The 25,862-nt window shown below is 44.1% G+C and overlaps 1 long non-coding RNA gene across 2 annotated transcripts; it reads right to left on the bottom strand.

Annotated features, from left to right (window-relative positions):
• Positions 1-14,893: 14,893 nt before the first annotated feature.
• LOC108493856 lies at positions 14,894-17,919 on the bottom strand. Of its 2 annotated transcripts, XR_001873628.1 has the most exons (5): positions 17,852-17,919; positions 17,708-17,759; positions 17,089-17,209; positions 15,159-15,270; positions 14,894-15,056 (listed from the first exon to the last, which is right to left on the bottom strand). It is a non-coding gene; the product is annotated as an uncharacterized LOC108493856 (long non-coding RNA). The 2 variants fall into 2 exon arrangements; XR_001873627.1 differs by lacking the exons at positions 14,894-15,056; positions 15,159-15,270 and adding an exon at positions 16,860-17,020.
• Positions 17,920-25,862: the final 7,943 nt, after the last annotated feature.

The following is a 25,862-nucleotide window of genomic DNA, read 5'->3' as shown; positions in this document are numbered from 1 at the left end:
GAGGACCCTCTTACTACCACTGTTTCCTTTACATTAGAGTCAAGCCAGAAAACCCTTATGTCTTGTGCCTGAGGATTAATACCAAGCCATGACTGACTTCTCCGTGGAATTGCCTCCTGTATTTGCATTAACACCAGCACGGATCCTCCCGAGCAGCGCCACCGCTGCGCAGGCTGGCAGTCACAGCTAATTTGTACATATGCTGCCATTGGATGGGGGCCATGCAATTAAGAGGACCCCCTCGAGGCATTAACATTCCTCATCTCCCAGTGAGTGCAGAGGGAGAGCGCAGCAGAAGTTTATAGGGTGTTATCCAAGGGAGTGTGTTATTTCAACAGTATTTGTACGGATTCGTGAGGACGATTTCAGAGCTGGGCAGGGAGCCAACACAAAGAGGTTTCTGAGGCCGCAGTGGAAAATTCTTAAGCCTCTGCTGGAAGAAGATGATGAGACAGCACTGATGGTGTTGGACTGGAAACTTCGATTTCCCTTCTGACCTGCCCCCTCTGGGACCTGGACCCCAGGGCCTTACCCACAGTCTTTAGGGGTTTTGTAAACCCCTAGTCCCAACAAAAGGCTCATCAGCTAGAAGCCCTGTGAAGCCCTGACAACAGAAAGCATAGCAAAGTCTTCATCCCTCCTGGAGAGAAACCAACAGCACGGACATTAATGTTCTTCAGGGCATCAGTACCAAACCAAAGGACCTACAATCTCCAAAGGATCAGAGCCAAGACCTTGCCATGACAGGTCCTTTCCACCAGAGAACTGCTGAGGTACAGGAAGCCTGTGGATGAGTTTCTTTGGGCAGTCACAGAGTCCCTGGCCCTGGGGAATCCATCAACTGAGTGCTCTGTGATGCTACTACAACTTTAACTTATGCTGGGAGAAAGTCTGAGGCTGACATGCTTTGACCAAGACATTCTGGAAGCAAGCAAACTGGAAAAGCTTTGGCAGGAAAATTTTAAGCCACATTTCTACCCTGTGTTGCTCTTAGAGACTCAGTGAGTCCCATTACTGCCTGGCAGAAGGATCTTGGCTTCATGGTCCATCCCAAGCTGTGTCCAGACGGTTCATCTCTAGGACTGCCTGGGAATGGTAATAGTCTTTGCCTTTGCAAGTCTGGCATGGGCAGGACTGTGTTTATCCTCTTTATCAACATATTATAGGGAGGAAAGCACTTGATGCCACTCACAAAATATATAGAATAAATGAATTCAAAATGCTGCACTTTCAGCTGCACTGATTCTGAGAGAATGACATTCACCCCCACCATTAGTGCATTTGTCCCCCGGTGCTAAAATGATGTATACTGAGGCTTCAGCGCTACTGGCTAATTTAGGAGTGTTGTCATCATCATAAAAGGAAGAAAATCGATTCAAATCACAGGCCACAAACAAAGTATGACCTTATTCAAATCAGAAAAAAAACCAATCCCAACCTGTGACAACTATGGTAGGATGTCAGAGAAGCTGAGAAGCCATGCAAGATGCACAGCATTGATTACTGTGTAATAATGATTTCCCTTCAGCCCGCAGACTCCACCATATCCTTCATTCTGCATTCCAGAGCACACGTCTCAGCATCGCTGGAGCTGGGAAGTAACACACACCAGACATCGCTGGGGGTTGCAGGTTAAGTACTGCACTTAGGTTTTATGGAGCAGAAGAGTAGATAAAGTCTGTCAAATTAATGTAAATGCTCAGCAATAATTTTTGCCTCTGAGAGTCTTTAACCCTTTTTTTTTAGGTTTTTGGAAATATTTCTGTATTTATCATTCTGTGAATCAGCATGAATCTCTCCTTGTTTCTAAGATTCAGTTTGGTTTGGTTTTGGTTTTGTTTGTTGAATTTACCAGGTGATCTATAGAAATGAAAAGTTTTAAGGAATTCTTAGTTTTTGGTCCTTATTCTACCCCGTCTGGAGCGTCACATAGACAAAGAAGTGGCCACCTTCCCGGCTCAATACAAACTGGTGCAGTTCCTTCAAGGCTGGAGGTATAACACAAGTTTGCATTGCTGACTCTCTGCCCTGTATTTCATTCCCTTTGGGTTTTGTCTTTTCTTCTCTGACACTAATTCTTTTTACAATCATACGTAATAGACAACGTAGCCTTATTTCATCTCCCCGTTCGTATTATGGGTGATATCTCCCAGGGAAGATTAATGACTTAAGCTGATTTAATGGTGTATATACTTTTCACAGAGGGGAAAAAAAAAAAAAAAAAAGAAGGTCAAGAAACTCTTCCTCTTTTTCTGTCCAGATTGAAAAATGTTATCGCTTCTTGGTTTTTTTTGTATTTTTTCCTCCACTGATATTTGTTTCTTCCAGCATTTGATGGCCTCCCCAACAGCTTTACTATCTTTCTGTGCATCCATGGTATCAATGTGAGTCATTCTCACCAATAACCCCGGGACTCGGTTGCATCTATGGGAAACTACACTTCATCTCTGCTGAGTTTCAGGAGTTTTGTCAGGAAAGACTTTGACCCTATGCTATGTAGTTACCTGCTTGTTCTGCCATCTTTCCCTTTTCTTCTTGCTCTATCTAGGAGAAAAGCCAGCTCAGATAGCAAAAGAGGTTTGTGATGTCTGTGGGAGAGGTTTGAAATGTTTGACTGATGCTTCCCCTTGCACTTGCTGAGGCACCAGAACACTGTTATTACCCATTTAAGAGGATCTTCAAAAAAACCTCAGACCCAAAAATATGTGACAAAACTGTGGCCTAAGCAAAAAAAAAACCAACAAAACCCCCCATAATATTTAGAACCTGTAAAGAACTGGCTGGAGGTTAAAGAAATGCCAAAAAATATTTTTGTTTTATGTTTTCTTCTCAATCTACCTGACAGACTACTTTAATAGTAATGTCGTGTTTACTAAATAGAAAATTTACACTCAACAAGAATGCAAAGATCATCAGTAAATGCACAAGACTGATTTAGGGTAACTACTGGCATATGCAGTCATGTATTTCTAAAAATGAGTTGCTCACATCGTAAAAGTCACACCCATTTTATAAAGCTTTCTTTACTGCCCTGTCAAATGAGGGAAAATAATCAGATGCAGCTTTCATTTGGACATTTATTCAGGGTAAAGATGGCATATAGAGAGATGCAAATGGGAGGACACAAATTCCTCCCCACCCTCAGCACATGGTTTTCCCCAGTGCTGCATTTTTGTTCATGCATTCAAAAGCTGCCTGGTATTTTCATACAGTCAGTTCAGCCCTGCTCACACCTACTCCCACAGTTGTCTGTTTTGTCAGCCTGGGTTACTCCAAAAAGGTGCAAGAAGGAATGATTAACTGCAGTCAGTTTATCTGGAATTCTTAGAGGGAATGAATAACATTAGGTTCAGTACAAAACAGCCAGATGACAATAGTCATATGCTCATTGATATTATACACGTGGAAACTGCACTGGGCGAATATCAGGGTGAAAAGTTAGAAAATGCCAGGCATGAGTAGATGTTTTACGATGCAATTTTTAATTGCAGGATCATATGCTCCCTTCACCCCAGACTCTGCAACCATGGTTTCCTTCTTCCTTGTGTAGGGTGGAGCTACCTTAAGGATGAATCAGTGAAGGTGTCTGCTTTCTAAAGGGCTCCTTGGCATTTGTGCCAGACGGAAGGTGCACAAGGAAGGTGCACAAGGAGAACTGCAGAAGATGAAGCAGCCTTTGGGTGAAGATATTTGGTGATGAGTGACTCATATATCCCAAAATTTTACTAGTGATCCCTGACATCTAAGTTTTATTTTTGGGTTTGTGAGTGACACCGCTGGCACATGACTTGAAGAAAGCCTGGGTTCTACCAGAAGCAAGTGGTGAGGAGCACAATGCTGTATGATGTTAAGGATACAGAAAAGCCAGAAATGGCCCAAAATTGAAAGAGATCCTTAACCATTCCTTCATGGCTCAATTCTGCATCAGTTAAATGGAAACAAACCCAGAGTCTGATTACAAGTTTTTATGAACTTTGATACTGTTGCAATTAGCGGTTCAGAAAAAATACACAAGAAAATGAATAATTCTGTTTTCAGGGCAGTATTCAGTAAATAAGACCTAGGGTTATTTGGTAAGAAATGAGGAGAATACAAAATAAGGAATAGCTGCTCATTATCAGCACTGTCCATCTCATGCAGGAGACAAGAAGAAACCCGTGAAAACACAGTGTGAGACTGCATAATTAGATGGGATAGGGCTGCATGGATCTCCCTTGCTCCAGCATTTCCCTACTTTGCATCTTGATGGTGTTCCCTCTTCACAAAGCAGCTTTACATGTGTGCATTTTACCACCCACATCCAGCTGTGATACAGGGTCTGGGCTGAAGGGGGTTTCCAGGTCATGGACACAAATACTTCACCTCATATTTGCCCCTCTAGCCCTGACTTGTCCTCTCCAGAACCTATCTGTTTAGTCCTGGTTGCCTCTTCTCAAACTCCTTACTGCAGTCCTAATGCTCTGTCCATATCCTCCCCTTCTCCTAAACTGTTTATTCCGGCATTATTCCCCTCTACTTGTGTCTTTTTTTCCACACTGCTGTGGATGTCAGCAGGGATCCTGGGGATGCAACACAAGCTTCCTACCCCACACATTTGGAGTCACCAATCCAATAGAGATAAGGACAGATCCTGCTTAAAGCTCAGATGAGCTGTCTTCAGCCTGGATGTTTCTCAGGCATCCCTACCCAGGTCCCATCAGTACCTGTACATGTGCTACCCAAATACCAGCAAGGGTGTGAGGATAAGCATTGAGGCACTGGTGCCATGGGGAGGCATTTGATGTTATGAAGATACATTTAATCTCCCATCTCAATTGATCTCTCTCTAAAGAACACAATACATAAGGGGAGGGGGGCTGCCAGCCATAATGAAGCTAAATATTGCCTTATTTGTGCCATATAATTCTTGTGCCTGATCACGGAATATTTGCTGAAAAGATTAGTCCTGTAAGTAATTAGTCTTTTTGGAAAAGAGTTTCGGTGGCCCCAGATAATACTCTAGTTCCCTCCATCCGAAATAATTTAATCTCTTCTAAATAAAATCCATTTTTCTGAAGGAAAATGAACTTCTACAGTATTATTCTGAACCTGACCATGGAGACATTCAGCTTTAGAAGAAGCAGTAATGATTTCACCTAACTTCATATTTCAACTCCTAAGCTACTAAAATTAATTGAGCGTGTAATTAAGGAAGGGTTTTCTTACCAATATGATCATGCCTATAATTAAAATCTCACACAAATGTGTATGTGGAAGAATAGGACAGGGTAGAGCAGGGAAGAGACCAAAGTGTCTGACAGGTTTACATCAAAGGGCCTGAGCTCCTGCAGCTCTGAGCCAGAGGGAGGGGAGGAAGGGAAGACAGGACTGGCTGATAACTGACTTGATATATTGTTTTTGACCTCCTGTCTTCAAAGCCTCAAGTGGTTTGAGTGTTGTCTACCTAGGAGATTGCTCCTACCTTTAATATTCCCTCACCAGAGTCAAGCTTTGCAAATGTTGTGCTACCAAGCCATGGATGAGCAGAAGAGCGATGACATCTGCATGTTTTCAGAGGGACTGGAGTGGCTTTGGCTGCTCCTTTGGGCTGTGCTTCATCAGTGCTATGGCCCAGGGGACCCCATGACAGGTCATGAGAGCTCTCTTGTTCCTCTGGTGTTTGTTGCATGGGAAACCCATGAACAAGATTTTGTTAAAAAAGGAGTGGTACATTTTTATTGATGATATTTATAATGCATTTACTATTAAATCAGCCTTCAATAGCCGTGTTCAGCTTGTCATGTGTGACCCAAGTAAATGGCTCTGCCTCGGAACTGCTACATTAGGGGAGATTTTCCTGTTCTGAGCATGGGGAGACGTTGGGTGCAGGGAAACTGCAACACAGCACCACCACAATAGCTGAGCTCCTGCACAAAAGGAAGGAGGGCTTTCCCCCCAAAACCAAAATGGGGACTTAGAGCTTGAAGAGAAGAAGGGATTGACTCCCTTAGCTGGTCTTCCATGTGTTATGATACCCTGTGACTGTATTAGGGAGGGGAAAAACCCTCCCTCATAGGATAAACAAACCAAGGACCAAGACACCAAGGAAAAACACAGGTGTGGATGGATATTGTGTGAAAGAAACCACCCTTAGCAGGAAAACTGCTCTGTCATTTGTTTGATATCTGCTGTGGTCAGGAAAACGGGACTTTGTATGTTTGTTGACATTGTAATATGTTTATAAATTACATCAAAAACACACCTGTATTTGTCCTCAAGTCTTCTCTGAACTGGAACAACCTGCAGGGTCTGGGCTTTTTGTCTTGCTGGTTGAATACCAAATGGGGTCAGAATTCTGGTCTCATAGGTTTGGTGGGGTTTATATTGCAATGTAGATAAAAGAGGAATGCAGGGGAAGTTAAAGTACATTAGGTGTGTGTTCTCAGGAAGAAATCCCACATGCCCAGCTGCACACTTATTCTACATCTATTTAAGTCCAGTAAAATATTACAAGAAATATCTGATCATTACTGAAGTGTATGTTAAGGTGCTTAGAACTATAGTGGTATCCACTGGTCATTGATCAGACATTCCGTATGTGAGTTATGCATCGGGCAAGTGCTTTATTGCATTCCATATAGTCCCAAACACAACACACTCAGTCCCAACCAACAACTGCCTTCAGAATGACCTAATGTATCAGACAGACGTGCAGGAGAGCTGTTTTCCTCCATAGATAACTACCACACTGGCACATTTGGACAACCAACATTTTTGTTTCATAATCATCTTGCTCATAACTTTCTCCTTTTTCAGCTGTCCCATATTTACAGCAGTCAAGACTTTGCGATCTCCCCCAGGGGATACAACCCATGATTCACAGCTAAAGAGTGGGCTGCTCCATCTGACTTCTGCTTTTGAAAAGGGTGGCCAATTACCTTGCCAACAGCTGCCCATTAAGCAAAATGCTTAATGAAATGACTAGGTGCTCACCAGTGTATTTTCTCTGCTCTTCCTAAAAAAGCCTGTAACCTACACACTGAGCTTGCAAGCTTTATGCTTTTAATGCTGTCATCATCACTTTTCTTTGATTCCTCCATTCCATTCCTTGTCCTATTGCTTTTTAAACATTATTATTCATTATAGTATGTTGCAATAAATTCATTATTGCTATGATTGCTATTATAATTCCATTTTGGTACCGCTGTGGTCTTTACATAGCCCCCTGGTGTGCTTTTCTGTGAGGTCCCATGGAAATCAAGGGAAGGTCCTTGGCCACTTTCAGGCAACCTCAGCCACAGGAAGGTTTGAGGGGACCTGAGATGTTCTTGGGCACCTCTGCTACAGCCTGGGTTTGCACTGGTTGGGCAAGACATGGAGAATTGAGGCCAGGGTGAAGGATGGCTTCAGCTGGGATGTGGTGTCTGGACAGTGGGCGGGGAGCAGGGCACTTGGGAGCAGTTCCTATTTCCATCTCCTGAAAGGACCTAGTGGCATTTGATACACAATATGAGAACTTTGGTCACCAAGGCATGCTGTGATCATTACAAGCTCCAACACAACAGGGTGCCAAGGTTAACTGCACCTCCCAGTGGTGTGGTCCTGATGCTCAGCTGGTGATGGCAGAGGGGGGATCATTCTGTTTGTTAAAGACAGAGCAATCCCAGCATTGTGATCACCCTCATCCATCTCAAAGTCTGTCTGATAGTCATCATGGGGGTGCTCAGCAAGAGCTGAACACACTCAGCTTGCTGTGCACCCAAGGGCGCCCGGTGCTGGGATAGTGTAGCCCGGATTCGGTTGTGCTCCTGAGGGTGCTGGGAATGGACGGCACCACTCGGCCATTGAATCATAGGTGAGATACCAGAATCTGCACTGCAATCCTTCCTCCTTAAAAAAAAGAGGCAAAATGCCCCCATTTCCTTCCAGCATTCAGTAGGGAGCACGTGGGGACAGGGGTTGTCTTCTTGTGATGTTTTTGGCCAGCACTAAGCACACAAGTCTCTGTGCTGGACTTTGACCTCCTGGTGCTCTGCAATGCAATTCTCATTAACTGCAGTGTCCAGCTCCTGCCCAGGACACACAAGGATGCTTTCCCCTGTACAGTAAATAACCCATCCCAGCTGCAACTGTCCACAAGTGCAGAGCCCAGTCAGGCATGGAGCTCAGTGCTCTGCTGCAAAGCACAGCCGCGGAGGAAAAATAACCTTTCGGTTTTATGTTCAGTGATATATTGTCTTTAAATCTGAATGAGTTTAGGAAATGTTACAGAACAGAAAGGGCTCTGCTTTTCCAGAGGCATAATGTTATGGTAGAGTTATTCCAAAGCCACATTCTTCTCTGAGTTATGCCCCTACATCCTCTCTCCCAGGTATTTATAAAATTATGATTACCAGTAGCAGACATAGGACTTCATTATTTCTTGAATTGCCTTTCTTTTTAACCATCTACAAGCTCAGAGAATTACATATGGCCTCATTAACCTCTGTGTCAAACTGATAATAAGGCAGGGAAGGAGATACCCCTTCAGCTGCTTGACAGCCTGTGCAGGGGCCCTGTGGAAGGGCTGCCAAGGAAGCACTGGCACTTCCCAATCCATGCTACAGGCTTCATGTGGCTGTGTCATCTCATGGGTGGTTCCCAGCTTCTCAGGAAGGTGAAAGGTTTGGGTGCTTACTGCCCAGGAGAGGTTACTCCACCTGGGAGGTCTGAATCCCCCAAAATAAATGGCTTTGGAAATACCAGTGTCTACATGTCATTAGCACCAGCATTTTCTACCTTGATGGGATATTCAAAATGGGATTGAAATACACAGCTGTATCAAAACAGGGATCTGCAACTCCATAGGAGGAATGTGCATGCTGTTGGAGGGATGGGAGCACTTTTTACCCCTTAGCCTTTTGCCATTCTTAAAAACACCAGGAATGGTTTCACAACATGGGCAAAGGACTTACTCTGCTTCTTGGCTTGTACAAGAGTGCAGTAAGGTGATTTTAAGATGTGTAGCTGTCATACAGTGCAAGATCCTTACTTGAACTTCTGCTGGACGGCTTGTGAGATTAAAGTTAAGAATCTGTTCAAATGTTTTTCTAGGTGCAGTCGCACGCTATGACAAAAAAAATCTGATTATGTAAACTGCTTTTCAGTTACCATCCAAGAGGGTGAAAGATTACAGCAATCCCAACCATAGGGGTAACCCAGATTCCAGACTTCCCTTTCTCTAGGGTAGATTTCCCTCCTGATTTCCTCCTATGACGATCTCAAAAGACAGCTGTCACAGGCTTCTCCTATTTAGGACTCACAGGGAATATGGTACCTCCCAAAGTTTCTCTGCCACTTTGAATTACCTTAAGTAAGGCACAAGGACAATTTAACCATTTTTTGTGAGAGATCCAGTGGTCAAAAACTAAGTGGCTTTGAAAGCAGAGCCAACAAGGTTTAACAAACAAACAGTAACACCATGGGAGTTTGCTAATCCCCAAAATCTACAATAAACAGATAAAGTTAATAAGATTCAATAAGAGAGAACAGGCCCATTAACGTTTAAATAGCACTATCTAAATACTACACACATTATTTACTGAGTTCCCTTGCTGAATTCACTGTACACAGGAACACTCAAAATTCATTATCTTTGGACGCAAAGCTTAGTAAATTTGACAGTAATTAATCTCCATTTACCCTCTGTGTGTTTCTGAACAGACGAAAAGTTCATTGAAAAAAGTTCTTTCAGCCGCTCTGAAAGAGAAGCAGTGCTTTGATAAACAAAAAAGCGCCAAACACAGGCTTCTGAAAGGAAAAGAGAGCAGTAGCCAGTTCTGCCGTGGTTCGAGCCAGGTGCTCATTGCAAATTCAGTAGCATGCACTGGCAAGTGTCAGCAGCAGAGAAACCGAAATTACTGAAATTCTTATGCCAGTGTAATTTGCTGAAGGCGATGCACTGAGGGTTAAGGCAAACTGTGCATGTGTTGAGGATTATAAAACAAATTAAAATGGAGGCTAACAAAAGCAGTGCAATATTTATGCATTTCTTCATTCTTTTCACTTCGTGGTACTCAATCGACTTCACAGTCTCTTAAGGTGGCATGGGGACATTGCTATTGTGTACATTCATTTGCTCTTAAAAAGGGGGCTCAGACATGCTAGGCTACAGAATTTAACTGATTCTGCTAATATTTATAAGTATCTTCATTAACCCACCAAATATTTACAACCCACCATCACTTCTAGTCATGTGAAATTTGATCATCAACACAAAAAATGCAGTGAATTTCCCCTTCAACGCATTCTACTTATCTGCTTCAATTTTGATATACCAGCCTGTTTTACCATGTATTCCTCTCCTTTCCCTTGAAATGCTACATTGGTGCACCCTAGTTATGCAAAAGCAGAAATGTGTTAATCACCCATAACTTGCTGCAGTGGAGGTCTGATACTCAATTTACTAAATATTTTGAACAGCTTCTCTTTCCACTCTATGATCACCCAGCATGGCAGTAACCAAATGGTTCATTACCTTGTGGAATGGGAAACAAGTCCCATATGAAATATGTTCTTGTTTAGGGTATATTCTCAGCCCTCTGCTGGCAAACCCTGCCATGGAGCTCATTGGAGAGGCAAGGACATGTGTCCATGGCTCTGTCCTGCATGCAGTGTCCAGTGTCTCAGCTCCAGCACCATAAATTGGGCTTTTGAAGTCAAGATGTGCCCACCTGTCCCTCTGTCAGCTCTGATGTGGAGTGAGAACCTCTGTGAACAATAAGGATCAAAGATCCGACAGCAATCATATTTTCAGTTGCTACTGGGAGATTCACCCAAGCCTACCTGCAGGGATTTAGACCTCATCTTAATTTCAGAGACCTTTGCATGCTTGGCTATGAGAGGCAGATATATGTTGTCTTCACCTACTGGTGACAGACTGTGAGAAGTGCCTGCAGAGCCAGTCCTTCCTCCTACTTACCCTTGGAAACAAAGAAAATTGTTTGGTTTTAATTTTTTATCTAGTTTTGAGCAGACTGAATAGAACTGCTTGGGACACTAAAGGTAAAACTGAGCCTTTATTTGAATTTCACTGTAACATAAGAGATGTTTTTACACAGGTTAAAGTCTTGTAGCTCCCAGACGTTCCAGGCTCGCTCCAGGCAGCACTGCCAGAAATGACCATTAACCCACTGTCCTTCATGTCAGTGTACAAACCAAAGGACAAAATAACTTCTAACTAGCCTCCAACAGTCGCAGACTGAGTGTAAAAGAAGTGACAACAGATGGGATCAGACAGACGGGGGAAGAGAGGGAAAAAAACGAGGCAATATTAGGGAGTGTGACAGGCAGGGGTCTCAGCACATCGGCAGCCTCGTTGGTGTTAAGAGATTTTTTTTGTAGCCATCACATATTAAGGTTGTATTTGGAGAGTTAATAGATTTTACACTTGATTTTCTGGCAGGGAGCAGGGAGTTGCTGCCAGCTACGAAGCATCTTGGAAATGAGATTACTTTTCAAGTCTATTCAAGTGATCTATGCATTGTTATTTCTCTGAAAGGTAAAGATGTAAGGGCTAAATGCTGACCTTTATTTCACAGATTCTATTTGAATATCTCCTTCCGCTCCCATGGAACTACTCCAGATTAACAGCAACGTAACACGGACGTCAGGATCTGGATCTTCAAGAGAATCCCGTTTTACATCATTGCAGTAGATGGTTTAAAATTGCATTGCTTTGGCTTGAGAAGCTTTTCCCATGCACAGAGGAAGTCAGAATCTCTCCCTTTCTCTGCTGTTAGAGCAGACCGTGATCCAAAGGATCATGTCTATATTCCCAAGCAGTTTCTTCTACAGGATCAATAAATAACCTGACAGTGGTAATTGAGATTATACTTTATGAATGGGGTTATTAGGATTTACATTCCGGTCGCAGCTACCAAGCAGATCAGATGAACAAACAGAATGGCCAGTCCTGGACCACTTCCCTTACTCTACTCTGTCATTTTTATAGCTGCACACATGCTGCAGGTGCTGATAGTACACACGCCTGACTGTAATCCACACGTCAGTCTGGTAGCACACCAGCCCTGGGAGACACTGCCTCCAGCAGTCATTTCAAGCCTGGTTAAAGGAGCAGAATGGAAACATCAACTAAAGTGATGAAAGTTACGTTTTCTAATAATGGAAATGAGATCTGTTGGGCAGCTGTTAGGAATTCTTTTTTTTCATTATCTGATTTTTTAAAAAAATGCCTTAAAAACCCCTAACATTAGTGTATGTATTCCTCAGTAATGAGAGAGATGAATGGCTGGGTCTATAATCCCTTATAAATCTTTCATTCTATAAACTGCCCATAGCATTGTTCTTTGTAATGGAGAGCTATATGAAGTTGGCAGGTCCTTTTTCAAATTCCCAACTTACAGGGCAAGACAAAAAAGAACTGAATTAAAGTGGAAAAAAAAAAATTACTCCCCTGGAGAATTGCAGTGAAGCCATTTGCTGGCAAATTATTTTCATTTAAATCACTTTTCTTGCTTTTAATATTGAAAATACTTTCAATCATTGAAGAGCCTTTAATTTAAGGTGGTGGATGGCAGGGATGTAATTGAGAAGACCAGACTAGCTGATCTGCCTCAGCACAGTGGCTGGACCAGAAAATTTCTTAGAATTTTTTCAAGTCTGGCATTTTTATAAAACAACCCTGGTCAGATTGCACCTTCAAAACTGTTTGCCTTTAAGACATATGAAAGATACCTTGTTGATAGCAAGAATTGTCTTTGAATCCCAGTTCTTCCCATCTTGAGATACAAGAGGGGTGGATTGTGTGCGCTGATGGATTGAAATCGGAAGGATTTACCCAAGGCAGTTACCATATGGGATGGAGGCAGTGACTAAATAAAATACAATCAGGATTCAGTCTATCCCCCAGGACCACACAGAAATAATAGCATGGAAGGAAATTTTACAAACTAAACCATCACTGTATCTGTCTCTGGCTTTTCCCTGGTGAAATTCAAGTTTCTGAATAATGAGGATTAATGTCAAACCTTTAAAGAGAGTTGGGAGTGTGAGAAGGCATCAGACAAGTGCAGCAATTCCTTAGCTTTGCACACTCACTCTCTTTTACAGCCTCCTAGTCTGGGTCCACACCAAGAGGTCTCCCACCCTGGCAGTGTGTTAGGGCACAAAATCACCCACTTTGCTTGTCCATGCATCCCTTACTGCTGAAAACACCGTACTGGGGTAGCCTACCAGCAGCATCCTCTCCCTGTGCCTCAGGTACGCTTTCCCCAACCCGCTCCCCTGGGAGCACGCACAGACACACAGACACAATGAGAGCCTCCAACTGGAAATTCAAACAAAAATATGGCTGTCTACTCCAAAAGGCAAACTCATTTACAAAGGTCATCTCTGTCAAAGAAGAGTGATGTGTTACTCCCCTCTTGGAGGTGACTGCTGTTGCTCCTCTGCCGAGTTACATTCATGAGCATAGTTTTGAAAAAGAAGAAAGAAAAAAAAAAGAGAGAGAAAAGAAAAGAGACAAAAGCCCGGCAAGCCCCCTATTCACAGAGCTAGCCCTGCAACTCCCTTTCCCCTCCTCTGGTAAATTCAGCTTCAAAAGACATTAGCATCTTTTCCTACCTTCGTTCTCATCGGAGACAGAAGCCCTTCCATTTTGATCCGATCCTCATGCCAATCCTTGTCCCCAACTTAGTATCTCGTTCCTGTCTCAAGCATCCCACACGAACAAGAGCATGTCAGGGACCGCCAGCGACACCTTTCACGGGAGCTCAGCCAGCTGCCGAGCTGCCAACTTGCAATCCTCAGTCGCGTGGAGCACCGTTCCTGAAGAGACCTTCCTCCCTCTCCCTCCTCTCTCCCTCTCTGTGCATAATCTGCCCGCAGCTATGTTTGTACCATCGCGGCTGACAAACGATCCCTGCCTTACGTAATGCATTCAGCACAGGACAGGCGATCCCAGCCCAGCTGCGGGGACCCGGTCGGCGGCAGCGATGGGAAGGTGTGGGATTTTTGCCCTGCCTATTGTGCCGCTGGGTTTAATCTGGTAACGTCCCCGTGCGGGGCTGATGCTCCTCCACTCTCTGTGCTAGCGAGGGAAGCACCAAGAAAACTTCGTCACCGTGAGAGATTGTGGATTCCCTGGGACTGACTTAAAAGGGTGTAATCCTGATTCCAAGCTTCAGCCCAGGAGGCTTTCCCCGCTCGCAAAACGCCAACAGTTGGAGCATTTTCTGCTGGGCGCGTTTGTTTGCTGTCAGTGAGTGACCAAACCCACGCTGAAAGGGAGTTCCTGTCAATTGTCAGCTGGGAACTCAGGGAGAGAAAGAAAGAAAGAAAGAAAGAAAGAAAGAAAGGAGGGCTAAACAAAAGGAATATAGTCCTGAAAAGTTGGTCAGCAAAAGATACTCTGTGAATGCATTTCTGTTAGCATTTTAATTCAGATCAGAGCATGCCTTTGTGGAAAATTCCCTAATTGCTCCTGCTTCCCGCATTTTGTTTTCCATCATGGAGTGATGTTGGGACTGAATCTCTTTCAGAGAAAAATCCATCTGAAAAATGGGCTTTAGACCTACAAATACACCAGTGTTCAGTCCCCAGGACTGGACCAGACCAGTCCTTTGAAACACCATCAAATGAGCACCAGCTCCCCATCACTGCTCCAAAGGTCGGCTCCCCCCAGGGCCACCCTGCTTCCTAAAACAGACACAAAAAAGACTCCCCTTTCCCAGCCCAGGGGATAACCTTCCACATACCAGTACCCAGTTGCTGTCCAAAAATGAAATGAAATACCCTGTTACATCACCAGAACTTGATCTTCAGTGTTCAAAAATCACTGTCAGGCTGGTTGAAGCATACTGCAGGTGGAAATTTTTAATGCACTTCAACATCAGCTCTTCTTTTAGGCCCCATATCTACATCCTCAGGGATAGTCACAGTCTGATTCAGTCACTGAGCTAGATCTGGTTAAACTCCTGACATTGCCACATGTTCCCTGGATGACCACGGGGATCCACCTCATTTAGCTTTCACCATCTAAAACTCTACTTTCTGATCCAAGCCAGCCACTGAGGCTCCTGCAAGACCAACAAGAGAGACAGGTTCTTTCCCAAAGTGATTCACCCCAAATGTACCACGTCAAAGAGAATCCTGTCCTCTGCTCCTCTGTGGTTCCTCACCTCTACATAAACCTCTGCTCTTGCTCTGGTCTCCTACTTTGGCTGCTTAGGCCAAGGACTATCTCTGCCCACATGTGTCCGTCATGCTCAACCTGGGCTCCTGGAGGCTACACTGAGAGGGAGAAGATGCAAAGGAATGTGTTCATGGTGGTGTCATGGTGGTTTGTGACATCCCAGGGTGCAAAGCAGAGACTGACACAACTCCTGCCCTGCAAGCCACAGCAAAAGTGCTCCCAGACAGTGACACAGATGAAGGTGTTCAAGCCCACACATCCCTTTTCCCCTCTATCTCTCCCAGTCCTTTCAGCCCTGTAGATCTTGCAGTTTTAGACCATTTTTCTTATTATTCTTTATGGGGTAAAAACAGGGAGGGGAGGTGCCCCCTACAGTGATTAATATTCATGTCAAAGATAATTAACTGTTCTCAGCCAAATTCAGGTCCTTATCAAATGTGAAGGAGTCTGATCATATCATACTGAAGGTAGAGATAAGTTTTCCAGAGCTAGAGACACGGTACAATGCTGGCAGGCTCATCTGTTTCTTGCTGGATGTATATAAATATGTTTTGCTATTGGTATTTAAAAGACTTCAGTAAGACTTTGAATAAATGACAGCAGGAACTCCAGACTCCAGTAAAACAAGGCCGCTGTGATTTTTCTGCTGTACAATGTGGTGTCAGACTCTGATGAGAAATTTACAAGTCTGTGCATCTGTGAAACATCCAAATCATCAGGAGAATTTGAGTCTCCAAAATGTCCAGAAAATCATAAAGAGAGAGGAGTGTTTGGGTATTTTGGAGATCTCAGGCCAGCTGATCAAGCTTTAATACAATATGATAATGTGGATGACGCATGCATGGTAGCACATGAACACCCAGTTCTCCTAAAACTCAGTTCTGCTTTGTACTAGGCTAAACCACAGTGCCTCATGAGGATTCCTGTCTTATCTTTGTTTACAAGCAAAAAAAAAAAAAAAGTATTTCTCCTAAAGCCCAAGAGTAATTCAGTCAGGGACCAGAAAAGCAAGCTGGTGCCTTTCTGGTTCAGCAGCACTCAAAGCCTCTCTGATCTGAATGGATTGGGAATTGTGCTGATACTGCATGAGTCAGAGCAGAGCCCAGATCAGCAGGATGAGCAGGAATGGGAAAGAGTATGGTGCTGTTTGAGCAGCACCCGTGGCTGTGGCCATGAGCCAGCAGCGAGTCTGCCTATCCACGGAGTGCAGGCTGTGACCCCCTGCTGCATCCCAAAGGATGCTCTGGGTGAGTTATCAGCTCCTGCATGGCATTACCATGAGCCACAGTTGAAGTGGTGTGTGACAGCAAGGTCTGTTCACATCCACCTTCACCAGTGGGGCCAGGGGACCCAAGCGGCTCTGCCTGTGCACATTTTTGTCTTGGCTCCTTGGAAAGTTTGGGAATTTCCAGTTAAGAGCTGGAGCAACAGTGGATGGATGGGTATTGTGCATCATGTCATCCTCCTCTTGATTTCCAGGTACCAGGCAGGACTTGAGCTCTACTACCATCTAGGCAGATACTCTGCTTAAGGCTGTGCAACCACCAACCTGTCCTCCTTGTGCTACAGGAGCAGGACGGCCACTCTTGGCATACTCCAGCCTGTTTGCAACCCCCCTTCACATTCAGAGCAGTAATTTTACATCTGTGGGAGCCAGAGAAGTTTATCCTCACTTTAAAATGAGTGCTTTAGTTGCTGTAGCCAGGAGAGCAGTGCTGCAATAGCGTGTGCCACGGTCTGACACTTCCTTCCGCTCCTGGGCTGCAACTCATGGCAATTCTCAAATTACCACAGACTTGTTCTGCAGCCTCAGCTCCTGAGATTTTCAGATCAAAGGCACAGCAGAGGCTAAAGGAGAATGTGAACACTTGCGATCTCATTCTCTTCCTGGGGAGGGGAGCAGCATTTTGACTCACATCCTTGGTAGCTACACCCAGCGTATCTCAGGTTCTCCATCTGCAGAGGAAGGGACCAACTTGTCTGGTTCTCACAGGTGTTGCAGAGGTTCACCCTGTCCTGGATTCAACCCACTACATCCTAGAAGATGGGAATATAATCACTCTTAGCTCTATAACTAGACATGGGAGTAAGATACCTTGAAAGCCCCTCATATATTGTCATAACCTATACGTCTGCTGGACTCTAGACAGCAGACCAAGGTAGATGTCTACCTGGAGCCTGGTACATCCTACCTGGATTCAGCCTTGGAGATGAATCTCTTTCTAGACTCTGCTGACTGTGTTGACAGACCTCCATGAACCAGAATGAGAGCAGAGATATCTCCTGATATTTAGCCAAGTAGATCCAAATGACTGATTTTAAGTGCCTGACTCTGCAGCTGATTGCCCTGTGTATCCAGCAGTAGGAAAAAATGGTCCAAAGAAGCCTTGTGTTCACTGTCAGGCTACTGATTGAGGGTCCTAAACCCAGCCAAACTCAATGTTATGTAACTGAACCCTCAGCTTTCCTCTTGTTTACCCTTTGTGGGTGCGTCTGAGATGAGATAAAACTTCTGTAAATTGAACCCTTCCTAACCTTTGGGGTGGGGATGCCAACACAAAGTCAAGTTGTGCTGCCTGTACCGGTCCTGAAAGGCAGAGGGAATCTGGATTTGGACCCAGTACTCATTGCTCTGTGATGCAAAAAGCTGCCACCTCCTCCTGCCTTCCACCCCCAGACCTGTAGGTGACCGGGACAATAGATGCTGTGGCAGCCCAGCTGTCCCTGCGTGTGTGCCCCTGGCCGACCCCGCAACTGGTCATTTCATTCATCGAACAAAAGGTAGCATCGCCGTGTTGCCATGGCGACGCCCCGACACCCGAGTGGCTGTAGCATCGTACAAGGGCGGGGAAAACATCCCGTCACATACCGGGGCTGCACTGAAACCTATCTTATATTTAGAACAGGCGGCGTGGGGAATACTAATGAATATTTAACACTCGGAGTGCCTTTCATACTCGCTTTTTTATTTTTGTTGCGTACTTCCCATAAGCACAACATTTGCTTCCAAGTAGTATGAATATTATTGTGTGCTACTGTGCTTCTCTCATTGCTGCTTCTCAAGGTTTCCTCTGCTTTTCATGAAAGCAAACTTTTCACCGGTTACCTAAAAAATGGGCAAATGCTTATGTGTTACAAGAACCAGTCCCTTTTAGGGCTTTTTTTTTTTTTACTCTCATTAAAAATAGCTGCTTTCAACAATTAATTCTCTGTGTTGCAGAAAATAAATGAATCAATCAATCATTCTAACTTTCTTTCATTCATTCAGGAAAAACACACACCTAAAAATGTCCTGAAATTCCTTTCTTTTGTCTTTTTTCCCTAAATGGTGAATGGTGAAAAAAAGAGGTCTAACCACCCAAATTATGAATAATTTTATGTGCCTCTTTATAGGATACACTTTAAAAAAAGGCAAGAGTGCTGAGTATGGTGGTGAGTCCCACCCAGTACTGCCCAGGCTGTGCAGGTAGATTTGGAACCTCCACGTGATGAGCAAGCTGATTGTTTTTGAGGATGGCAAAGGGAAGCAAGACCAGCACTGCCTGGGGTGGCATGGGGCACAGGTGCCCACCCATGTGAGTGCAGCTCATAGCACTGCCAGCCTGGGGATTCCCATCTCCAAGAGGTGCTGGGAGAATGCAGCACGGCACAGATTGGGCTGTGCTGATGGCTGGGTACATCCTCTCTGGGATGGCACTTCCTCTTCAGTCTCCTGTTTAGCTATAGATTATGTTATAAACAAGGCTAAAAAATGTGATATATCAGACCTTGTTCTGAAGCAATCTCCTGGCACATATAAAGCTTTGTTCTCAGAAAGGCCAGGTTCTCAGAGTGAAGTGTGCTCTTTTTACTAGCCAGCGGCAAGGTACTGGCTCTTTTTTGAGCCTAGCAGCCCTAAAAAAGCTACTGGGATCCTTGAAAGCTTATCTGTGTGCTTCCTGCTTGGTACCACGCCAAGACACCAAGGATACAGGCACAATTCAGCTGGCAGCTTTGTTGGTGATGCAAGAGGAGGAACAGTGCTGTACTGGGTGTGTTGCTTTGGCAGCACTGACACACAGGAGCTGTGTTTAATTGTTGCTGGTTGTAGGGTGTATTTTCAAAATGGAAAATGGTTTTCCCCTCCAAGACTGCCAATGCAGTCCTCTGAGATCTGCTCTGTGGTTTCAGAGGGAGAGGGACACGCCTATGGGGAGGTTAAGAGGGAACAGAGCCGTGCTCTTTGCAAGCTGTTCCACTGATGCAGCATTTGCTTGAGTAAGCACTGTTAAAATCATTTGCCAACTTACCCTTATATGGTACTAATTCTAGTAAGGGCTGGAAACACCAGCTACTTTTCTGGAGTTCATCTTTAAGGCTCTAATGAACTGCTCTTTCCAGAAAAGTTGGGCTTTTTCCACAGAAAGCAATATGATGAATATTAAATCTCGAGGTATTAATAAGATTTATCTGCCTTCCAGATTTGGAAGGCAGACATAAAAGAGTCATATGTGAGGACCATAGGTCATCGTACAAGTCTGAGAGGGAAACTGAACTACAGCAAAGCCAGTTCAGCATCCTGCCCTGGCTGGCAGGGCCATCAGGGTCTGTCCATCCTCCTCCAACAACTGAAAGCCATTTATCTCTGTGACACATCAGTGATCTCAGCCCTTGTTATCACGATTCCTGTTAAGCCAGTGCAACAGTTTAGGAAGGAAAAGCTGCCTCTCGACCACACAAATAAACCACCCCAGCAGAGATGGGGACTGCAGTGTTTGGAAAAGCTGATTCAGCTCAGTGGGTCCTGCCCACGACCAGGCTTTGGTTTGGTGACCTGGGCAAGGCTCTGACCATCTTCTTTTTCCTTGCCTCCATCCTGGCTCACCAGGAGGATCTATAGATGCTTTCAAGATCTACAGATGAAAAAGAGGAGCTGTAGAGATGGGGCTTACAGACTCAAATTGACAAATGCTGCACAGAGACTCTGGCTCAGCAGAGAAAATGGCCTCTGGCTGTCCTGGGTCCCAGCAGGTACAACCACAGGGCTGAGCATCCTGCTTACTCTTCTGACAAAATGTGTACTGGAAATATGATGGGGCTTCCTTCCCCAAATAGCAACTGAGCTGTATTTTCCTTTTGCTGTTAGGTATATTTGCTGTTCTGGATGTTAACAGTCAAAACACACACAAAGCCTTTTACTAGAGCATTAGGTCTATGCATGCATTTTCAGCAGTCAGATGATTTATTCATCCACTTCAGTAACTGTTCAAACAGGGCATGATGTAGAAAGCAACAAACACCGGGTGTGTTTGGTTTGCAGGAAGAAATCAACAGAACAGGGTAACAGCAGCTGTTTTTTTATATGTAAAGGATTCCCCTGTCAATATCTTTGTCAAATTAAACACTCTTTCCCAAAGCTACAACTCCGCTAAAGCACAGTTATTATGCTCTCAGTTAGAAACCTGATTATAGCTACTTCATGTCTGTAAAAACACAACCTCTGATGCAAGGTGACTCCCAGATACTCTGTGAATGCTCATAAATGCACTTGATGCTCTGTGGACACATCTCTGTGTGTACTGGGAGAGGAGTCCAGCTCTTGCAGGGCAGATAAGGCATTAAGTAGCCATTTCTCTAAAGTGAAATGCCATTACATCTGTGCAAATCCTGGACTGTGGTATTTTGGCCTGGGGAAGAGAAGACAAGGAGGGAGTGAGTAGAAGTGCTTGGGATAAAGCAGAAATAGAAGACAGGGTCAAGGGGAAGAAAGGGGTTGACAAAGTACAAAAGAATAATAATAATCTGGGGTTCCACAAAAGCAGTCCTATAAAATATTATTTTGTGTTGAGATTCTTTAAAGGTTAGGTTAGTTTTGACGCAAATCAGAACCCCAAATGAAAAGAGTCACCAGAGACCATCTGTTCTCCAAAATGTATGTGCAGTTTTGATTCCTCTGAGGGTGAAGGCAGGTGAAGAATTTTGCAGCTGTCCAGCTCTCAGGTGGTATATGTGCATGTAAAAAATCCTGTAGGCAGCAGGATCACCTGGTTGGCAGAGTCTGAGGTAGATCCTGCACACCCCTTATTTGATGGCGATAGACTCCTTCACAGGACATAATCAGATGCCTGAAAACAGGACCCAGGGAAACTAGTGATAACTTTTTTCTCCATGATGATCCTACATTTTTTCATTTTACATATTTTTGTGTTGGTTTGTTCAACTCCTAATGAATCCCCACCCTCTAGACCTGCTTGCAAACTGAGAGTCATCACTATCACTTAGATTCACCTTCTGGCATAAGAGACAGACACCCTTCCTCTTTCATCTCAGTTGGGGATCCCGTAGCTCCCCCAAATAAAACCTGTATTCAGCTGATATCAGTAGCATGTTGCTGCCTTATGTTGTACTGGATATTTCTAGCTGTGCACGTGCACTTGCTTCAGCAGCTGCCTGCAACCCCCTCCCTGGGTCACCATCCTCTTTGTGCTCCAAACCTCCCTTTGACCACTCAGCTGTTGGTCACTGCATGTCCCAGTTGTGGTGGTTTCTAACCACTGGCATTGAAAAGAAGGTGAGAGCTAAAGTGACTCAGAGGTCCATTCAGCTAATTTAAATTCTTGGTCCTCTCAAACCCTTTCACCTCCCAGATTCAGTTCCTTGGGGCAGGGGCTCTAAGTGTCTGCAGAGGTGTTAGCCTCTTTCAGGTGCTCCTCTCACTGCATGTACCACAGTCTCATAGAAGTTATTTTGAGAATATTTCTGATCCTAGGTCTCCCTGCTGTCTCATTTTGCCATCCTTACTGGGCTAATGGGACATTTATCCATCTCCCAGAATGTCAATAAACATATAACATAATGATGCCAGCACAACATCCCCAGCAAGGCACAGGAGAGCTTCTACATATAATGAATATATATCATCAGCCTGTTTTCAGCCTAAGCAACAATCCCCACTTACATCAAAGTCTCATCTGAATTAATATTTGATGCTGGATTTCATGCCACTATTAGATGTTGTTAAAATTCAGGGACCCCAATCTTTCTTTATCTGGAAACAACAACAAAACTCACTGAGACAGGGCAATCTTCAGAGATGGGATTCATCTCAGCTAACTTCAAATATCTACAGTGTGGCTGGCTATAACTCAGCTGGGTCATTATAATTTCTTTAGAGTAAGTGGAATGAACTGGCACTTTTAAGGCTCAGTTTCCTTGACCTGTATAAGGAAAAAGTTACATGTGCCCTTGCTGCCTAACAGAAATGCATTTTTTTGTGCTTCCCATGCCACAATCCTGGCAGAAGTAAGGATGACAGCATCTCATTAAGGTTTCTGCTCATTATCCTAACACCCTGACTGCCCATCTCAAGTATCTTGCATGCAATAAGAAAGGCAGTCACTGTGATGATAGAGCTGAACTTTTTAAAATAATGGTAGATGATCTACAATATAGGGCAAAAGTCAGAAATTGTGGTATGAAGAGATAGTGTAAAGTTGTACCTGTTTCCTGAAATCTGCCTGAAATCTGCCCGTAGTGCATGGTATTTGCAAAGGTGATTACCTTTGCAAAGTTCAACAAATTAAACAGTTAATTAACATGACACTAAAGTCATAGCATCACTTGGATGTAAGGACTGCTAGATACCCAATTTTCCTCCAAATTTCCTGTAAAGTGTTTCCTCACCTGCTCTTTATCCGCTACTGCATTTCTTTTGATATCACCACTTCTTAACTCTCCTTCTCTCTTTACCTTACTTCGCTTTTTAAAAACAATAAAAAAGGCAGCATCATTGTGCAAACAAAACTAAAGGGCTGGGGAAGGATTCAGTTTAGTCAAGGAAAGAAATCTGTAGCACGAGGCTTGTCTCCTATTGATCCAGTGGAGGCTGATGCTTGTCTTCTATTAGTCCTTACAGGAGTTACGCAGGCATAACCCAAAGCATGTACTCTAACCTGTAACAGGTGAAAGTCTTCCACAGCTTCCAGAGGGATGAAGTTCAGCCTCACAAGTGGAGGATGGAGCTTTGATTCCCTCAAAGAGCTGTAGCCAGGACTGTTACAAGCATTGATCTTCAAAGCATCAGCGCGATCGAAGCGGCCGGTTCTGCGGTGCAGTTATTGACACTGGGATAACTAAAAATAAATCCAACCACAGGCTGGTGGCTATGGCATTTGTCCATGAGCACTGGCCTGACTTGTGCCTCAGGGTTCACACGTGTGGAACAAGAGCACCTCCATGCCTCATGCTCTGGACAAACCCAGCAAATCCTTGCTGAGCATTCTGGGCAATGCTGAGGTCCACTGGGTGCAGCGAGATGGCTTGTACACATGCGGAGCATCACAGCTTGTGCATCTCCATGGGAAGAGGGACCCCACCTTCAGGGTGCAGAGGAAGGACCCAGGTCTACTCTGTTCTCTGCTTTGTAATCCCTCGAGGGCTTAGGGCAAGTCGTGTCTCAAACCCCTACGCGCACGGTTTTATCACTCTGAAAGTGGAGATAATCTATACCTCAGAGGAACATTGCATGGATAAGTCAATTAACCATGAAATCACAGATGGAAGATGCAAAAGAAATGTAAAGGATTAGTTCTGCAAATCAACCCTGTTAGGCACAAATACATTTTTAGATCCACTTTTTCCCCCCCTAACTAAAAATCACTTGCACGCTGCTCCTTATAGTCCTGATTAACCTCTTATTTGGACATCCTCACCAATACCAGCTACACCTGTGGCTGACTGTGGAAAAGTGGGAGTGAGGCCACCTGAGCTCAGCACACTTACCTGGGCAGCCCAGGTGGAGCCCACTGCTCAGCCTTTGTCTGGCAAACACTGCATGTCCAAGGGAACAGCAATCTCTCGTTGTCTGTGTCATAGATGTAGATCTAAAGCAGTCAGAAAAACACATCAGGAGGCAGGAAGCTCACTGCTGCTGTTCAAAGGTGGGATGAGCTGAAGGGGACCCTATATTTCGGACTTTTTGTAAGCTCCCCTTGGGCCCAAAGGTAAGATCAGGTATGGGCAGGGTCTAGTGAAGAAGAGAGATGCTGCTCCTAGGTTAAGCCAACAGAGTACATAAATTATAGGAAATATTGCCAGCAATAAGTTCTTAATATTAATGAAATACCAATAGCAATGGGTCTAATTTCAGGAGATGTTACTGAACCACTTCTTGGCAGAAATCACCAAGAGTATTCTCTTCAGATGTTTACTGACTTCATTCCCTTTCACATGGCAGTGATCTCCAGCAACGCCAGCACCTATATTGTGACATTGACTCCCACATGGTGTTGTCTCATTGCTATTATTAATCACTTCTATTACATGGATCTGCCTTTGGAGAGCCAAATCTGCAGGTATGTTCCTATCCTTGCCTCCCTTGTCCCTACAATTAATCTCTCTAAAACTTCCCTTGGAGCTACTCTTCCTCCAGACATGGTCCTCTGAAGTCACCTTGCTGATACGCTCCTCAGAAGGTCTCCAGGACCTTGCTGTGTCTGTACCTGGGAACACCACACTACACCATGGCCTTCATCCTCCTCTTCAGGGTGTGTTTGGCCGCCAGAGCTGATCACTACTGAGTTACTATAGTTCCACCTCAAGGCGCTTTTTATTTCTGCAGGACCTCACATAGATTTGGAAATCTATTACAGGATTTTTTTTTAATGCCATTTAAAAATATCTTTAAGATCTTGCATTTTGAAAAAAATGTACAGACTATACACATTTTCTCTAAATATGTGTCCCACAGATAATTAAGTGGTCTTCATTTTAAAAGGTTACTTAGAAACGCCATTGGATTTATTATCCACTAGTGAAAACCAACTGGGGGGGGGTTTAATTGTCTCACCCAAGGAAAAATCCTGTAGCACTGCAGTCTGTAAGCACCAGTGTCAGACATGCAGACTAGGGTTTCATGGGATGATTTAGGAGCTCCTGCCCTTCCTCAGCCTGTCCAAACTCAAATCTATTTCCCAGTCCTCAAAGCTGGTGTGCCTATCTGTCTGGGAGATGTTGGATTAGAAAAACCACCTCACCTAAGAGAAGAAAAACACGCGAGGGAAAAGAAAATCAAAAGTGAATAAATGAAGAGCAGTAAGTTACAGTAGAAAGAGCCAACAGCCATGAAAAGGGATAGGTTTTCATCTGCTGGTAAAGTCTAACACAGGACTCCCCTTTCTGCTAGAAATGTCATTTTCCAGACCATTGATAAGAAGTAACTTCATGTATTTTGTTCTTTGCTTGGCTGTGGGGTTTTTAAAATCAGTTTTTCTTATATAGGCAAAGTCCTTAGGCACACTTGGGCTAGCAAAATAACGCTTTTTCTGGTGATCTATTTTGTTAAAAAACTTCAGTAAACTACATTACACAAAGGCCTCTTTTGCCTTGGGCTGTCCAGCTCAGGAGGGTTGGGCTGTAGATCAAACCTTTACCAATAATCCTTAAAGAATGCGGAATAGGCTGTTGTGCAGATCAGCTGCTTTCCCGAGTTTCACATAGAAAAGAAAAATATTTTACAGTCCTTATTGTAGCCTCGGGTATCTAAAATTTCAATATCACTACATCTTCTAAAATACAGGGGTCAAATACTGCATTTGCTAGATTTTGAAAGAGCCCACAGCAGTTGTACACTCAGTGGATATTTCATAAATATGGTTGCAATAAGAAAATAGGAAAATACTTCAAAGTGAGCAGTATGCAGACTGGCTTTGTA

Source organism: Lepidothrix coronata, unplaced genomic scaffold (assembly GCF_001604755.1).
Source record: "Lepidothrix coronata isolate B3197 unplaced genomic scaffold, Lepidothrix_coronata-1.0 Scaffold20, whole genome shotgun sequence".
In the NCBI taxonomy this organism is placed as follows: Eukaryota; Metazoa; Chordata; class Aves; order Passeriformes; family Pipridae; genus Lepidothrix; species Lepidothrix coronata.
Note: the sequence above shows the minus strand (reverse complement) of the source record. Positions and strands in the feature narration are given on the sequence as shown.